Source organism: Miscanthus floridulus, chromosome 16 (genome assembly GCF_019320115.1).
Source record: "Miscanthus floridulus cultivar M001 chromosome 16, ASM1932011v1, whole genome shotgun sequence".
NCBI lineage: Eukaryota > Viridiplantae > Streptophyta > Magnoliopsida > Poales > Poaceae > Miscanthus > Miscanthus floridulus.
This window is the reverse complement of record NC_089595.1, coordinates 22,006,514-22,012,567: the sequence shown is the minus strand read 5'-3', so window position 1 is coordinate 22,012,567 and position 6,054 is coordinate 22,006,514.

Genomic DNA, 6,054 nt, shown 5'->3' with positions numbered 1-6,054 from the left:
GTAGATTTGATCCAAATTTGTAGCTCTACTTTTCTAATCGCGTTCATAGTCCCCCCACCCACACACACATTGCATCTATGGCACCCTTATATGTGTTTGACATGTATTTGGTCCATAACTTAACATGAGCTATTCATATATGTATGTACGCAGATTTATGGGTTAATTATGATCATTTTTAATAATGGTAGAGTTGGAAATTTAGATGAAGATTTGGGGCTTAATTTGTGTAATTTTTCATAATATGATGTGGGTAATATATATATATATATATATATATATATATATATATATATATATATATATATATTAGGAGTTACTTTAGACTACTTTTTTGTAATGGGGTATGGGGAATTTTAAAAATGAATTAATCAATGCCAATTGTTTTCTTTGATGACTAAAGTGTCCTAAATTGATAGCCAGATGATATTGTTTTTATGGGAATTTCTAGTCTTTATTTCTTATCTCAATCACATGTTGCGAGGGTCAACATTGAGGCCACAAGTACCTTAGCTAGTTAAACTATGGGGGTGTTTGGGACTATTCTCCTCCAGTTTTTGTAGCTCCGCTCCACCAACTCTACCGTGGAGCAGCTCCACCGTAGAGTTTGTGGAGTAGGTGGTACTGTTTGGCACACCACCTTGAAAGCATCTAGGCCCCTAGTTGGGTTTCGGTGACTACTGACAATACAAGATTACTATGACTAACGTGTGTTTTGCAGAGGCAATTAAGTTAGGTCATGGTAATGGGGATCAATTGGGCAATTGAGGTGGTCATGCCCCTACGATGGAAATCGTTTCAATTTTCAAAGGAAGGACGACAAGGTTAAGGATGACTAGTTCTAAGTGTCGATTGGAGTTGGAGTGACACTTAGAGTAGTTTAGGACTTTGTTTTTCCTTTGGCCGTACTATTAAGGGGGGTATGGACGGGTAGCTTGACCTAGATGAGTCTAGTGAGTTAGGTGTGGTGCACACTTGTTAAAACTAGCACTAGGTAGCTTCTACATATGCCTAAGATCCAATGGAGCAAACTTCATTCACATATGATCGAGAGTTGGAAGTGAATGGAGGGTCAAATGCTGACCAGACGCTGGCTCCGGTGCGACCGGACGCTGGCCGTAGGGTCCGGTCAGTTCATTTGATCAAGGTGATTGCGTCTGGCGCGACCGGACGCTGAGTGGTCAAGTGACCGGACGCTGAGAGACAGCGTCCGGTCGACTCCAGTAAGGCTCCAGAAGAGAATATCTGCGACCGGACGCGTCCGGTCAGTACTAATCGGACCGTGGGGGTTCAGCGTCCGGTCGAGTACAGTAAGGTTCAGTGAGGGTTTAATACGACCGGACGCGTCCGGTCAGTGGTGATCGGACCCTGCCAGCGTCCGGTCAACACTTAAACACTGGTGTGCAGGTTGAACTGACCGGAGCATCCGGTCAACATGACCGGAGAGTCCGGTCAACGTGACCAGAGCGTCCGGTCACCCCGCAGAGGCACATAACGGTTCGTTTTTCAGGCTGCCTTATAAATAGAAGCTCCACTCGTGTGTGGAGTCACTTTTGCTCATTCCAACAGCTGAAAAACACGTTTGTGAGTACCAAGAAGAGCAAGGTCCTAGTGAGGTGATTGAGATTTAAGAATCCAAGAGAGTAGCCTCATTAGTGAATCAAGAGTAGCAAAGTGTGCATCCACCGTTCTCATTAGGCTTCGCGTGGTCAAGTGAGAGTTCGTGCTTGTTACTCTTGGTGATCGCCATCACCTAGATGGCTTGGTGGTGATTGGGAGCTTGGTGATCACCCGGCGGAGCTTGTGGGTGACCCAACTCAAGTTGTGAGCGGTTGTGAGTGATTCACCGCGACGGAGTGTCGAAGAATCAACCCGTAGAGAGCACTTGATCCTTGCGCGGATCAGGGGGGAGCTACACCCTTGCGCGGGTGCTCCAACGAGGACTAGTGGGGAGTGGCGACTCTCCGATACCTCGGCAAAACATCGCCGCGTTCCTCTCTCTCTATTTACTTTGAGCATTTACTTCGAGCAATTCAATACTTGTTTTTACATTCATAGAATTGCCATGCTAGAGTAGGATTGGAACTTAAGTTGCAAGTCTATTTGTGCGATAGAACATTAGAAACATCTTTCTAGGCACAAGGGGTTAATTGGGCTAACCATAGGATTTAATTATTGCAAGAAAATTTAGAATTAGCCCAATTCACCCCCCCCCCCTCTTGGGCATCTTGATCCTTTCAATTAGTATCGGAGCCTCGTGCTCATGTTTTTAAGCTTAATCGCTTAGAGCAAGATGTCTCACGGGGATGGAACTCCTCCTATCTTTGAGGGAGATGACTTTCCATATTGGAAAATCCGCATGGAGACGTACTTAGAAGCTCTAGACGTTGGTATTCTTAGAGCCGCCTCACAAGGCTTCCCAAAACCTCGGGATGCTACACACTTACAAGGCGATGAGGTTAATTATGAAAAGTGAAATGCAAAGGCTCGAAACACCATCTTTAGAGGCCTTTATAAAGATGTGTTCAACCGCGTAAGGAACCACAAAGACACCCATGCACTATGGTTGGAAGTTTGTGCGCTCCATGAGGGAACCAAGAGTGAGCGTGAGGAACGCTATCATCTTGTGATTAAAAAGCTAAATTCATTTGAGATGCTTCCCAAAGAATGTGCTAATGAGATGTATTCACGTTTGAATGTTCTTGTAGAGGAAGTCAATAGGCTTGGACTTACTCAAATGTCACCATCCGACGTTGTGAGAAAGATCTTGAGTGTCCTCCCCATTGACAAATATGGGCATATTGTGACCGTGCTACACCAAGGTGATCTTTCCACTGCTACACCGACACAAATCTTGGGAAAGATCAATGCTCATGAGATGTACATGCACATCAAGCCACAAGATAGCTCATCGTCTACCAAGAAGAAAGAGAAGGACATAGCATTCAAAGCTAGCCAAGATAAGGTCAAAGCAAGACTTGAGTACGAGAGCTCAAGTGATGAAGAAGATGAAGATGAAGATCTTGCTCTCATGGTAAAGAAAGCCGCCAAAATGCTAAAGAAGCTCAACAAGAGTGGCATCAAGTTCGACGGCAAGAAGAAGAAGTTCTTCACAAGCTCTAGGAGAAAGCCAATCTCCAAAATGGATTGCTTCAATTGTGGTGAACTTGGTCATCTAGCACACAAATGCACCAAGCCCAAGAAAGACAAGTTCAAGAACAAGTTCAAGGGCAAGAAAGATGACTCAAGCAATGAAGAAGATGATGAAAAGAAGAATAACAAGCCATACAAGAAGAGAGATGGCAAGAAGAGAGACTTCCACAAGAAGAAGAGTGGAAAGGCCTACATTGTCGGTGATTGGCTCACGGACATTGATTCATCTAGTGGATCATCCGATGATGATAGTGACAATGAGAAGGTGGCCGCCATTGCTATTGATCTTTCATCTTCACCACCACCATCGCCATCATCCTCTACACACCTATGCCTTATGGCCAAGGGTGAACACAAGGTAACTAATAATGATGATAGTAGTGATGATGAGCAAGCTAGTGATGATGATAGCGATAGCGATGATGATGATTCACCTTCATATGATGATCTTGTCAAAATACTAAGAAAATACACTAAGATCATTAGAAAGAGTAGAGCTAAAAATGAAAAGCTTGATGCTAAAAATGATTCACTCTTAGCTAAATGCGATACATTTGAAAAGGCTAATGTTGAGCTTAAAGAAACAAATGATGCTATATTATCCAAACTCAAGGAGCTCAAATCTTCTAAGAAAGAGCTTAAAGATAAACATGATAAACTTGAGTGGGTGCATAATGAGCTCATCACTAGCCACAACAAGCTAAAAGATGAATACACTACTCTTAAGATCAATCATGATACTCTTGTTATTGCTTAAGAATTTTTACCAAATGAGCCACATGATGCTACTAACCATGTTGTTAAGATTGATATAGCTACATCATGTGATGATTTAATTGATGAGAGCATTGAGCAAGGATCTAGTGGCAAAGGCAAGCAAGTGGTCGAGTGCAATGACTATGATGAGTATGTCAAGCTCAAGAGTGATAATGAGAAGCTCAAGAAAGATCTTGAAGAGATCAAAAGCCACAACGCCATTGTGCTAGAAACTCTTGATCATCATGAAGAGTTGATCCTTGAGAATGAGAAGCTCAAAGAAGAAAACAAGAAGCTCAAGGAAGAGAAGAAAGATGATGCTCTAAAGGAAGAAAATAAGAAGCTCAAGTTGGAGAAAGAGCATCTCAAGATTGGGTTGAGCAAGTTTGCTAGAGGCAAGCACCTCCAAAGTGAGCTACTCATGAACACCGTCATGAAGATGGATAGAAGTGGCATTGGATATGTGGCAAGTGTAGAGAAGAAGAAGGCTCAAGTTCAACAACAACAATTAAAGCCAAAGACAAAGCCAAAGAGATGTTTTGAGTGTTGACAAGAAGGCCACTTTGCTCATGAGTGCCAAACTCCACCGCCACAACCCTTGCCCAAGCATGCTAGACCCTTTGCCTTCAATGCTCACTACATGCTTAGAAAGGATTCTAATGGAAAGATGAAAGTCATGTTCTTAGGACCCCTAACAAGAATAGGCCTAAGAAGATTTGGGTGGCTAAGTCACTTGTTGAGAAGGTGAAGGGCCCTCAACAAGTTTGGGTTCCTAAAGCTTGAATCTCTTGTGTGTAGGTGAACTACAAGACCGGTGAAAGTCATTGGGTTATTGACAGTGGTTGCACTCAACATATGACCGGTGATCCTCGTATGTTCACCTCACTAGATGAAGAGGTAGATGGACAAGAGAAAATAACATTTGGAGATAACTCAAAGGGTAAGGTTAAAGGATTGGGCAAAGTGGCAATATCAAATGATCATTCCATCTCCAATGTGCTATATGTTGCTTCATTGAGTTTCAACTTGCTATCCGTTCGACAATTGTGTGATCTTGGCTTCCAATGCTTGTTCACCGAGAAGGAGGTTGTTGTATCCAAGGTGGATGATAATCAAGTGATATTCAATGGATTTAGATACAACAACTTATATCTAGTGGACTTCACCTCCAAAGATGCAAATTTGAAAACTTGCCTATTCACCAAAACAACACTTGGGTGGCTATGGCACAGAAGACTTGCTCATGTTGGGATGAGCTCACTCAAGAAGCTTATGAAGAATGACTTGGTGAGAGGGTTGAAGGATGTGAAGTTTGAAAAGGACAAGCATTGTAGTGCATGTCAAGCCAGCAAGCAAGTTGCAAATACTCATCCAACCAAAGCTTTCATGTCAACCACAAGAGTGCTAGAACTTCTACACATGGATTTATTTGGACCAACAACATACAAGAGTTTGGGAGGGAATCTCTATTGTCTTGTGATTGTTGATGACTATTCAAGGTATACATGGGTATTCTTCCTTCATGACAAATCCGAAGTTGCATCTTGCTTCAAGAAGTTTGCCAAGAGAGCTCAAAATGAATTTGAAGTGAAGCTCAAGAAGATAAGAAGTGACAATGGAAAAGAATTTGATAACACAAACATATGTACAGAATGGTGAAAAACATACGCGTCGTCTATGGAAAGAAGAATCCGGATGGGACGAACAGAGATAGAAGCACACCTCCTGTCGAAGGCATACCTTTCAAGAAACAATCGATCTTCTTTCAGTATCTGCCTTATTGGCTAGACTTGGAGGTCCCCCATGCCATTGATGCTATGCACATGTAGAAGAATGTCTTTGAGAGTCTCATTGCTACCTTGATGGACACAGACAAGTCAAAGGATGGTCTGAAAGCATGGAAAGACATGGTGCAGCTAAACGTGATGCCACAGCTTCACCCGGTACCTGAGGCTAATGGAAAATACACTCTGCCCGCGGCGTGCTTCAACCTAACACCAGACAAGAAGAGAGCTATATGCACTTTCCTAAGGGGGATCAAAGTCCCGACTGGGTTTTCAGCAAATGTGAAGAAGCTAGTGTCGATGAAGGACTTGTCAATAACACACTGCAAGGCTCACGATTGCCATGTGATGCTGATAGTGT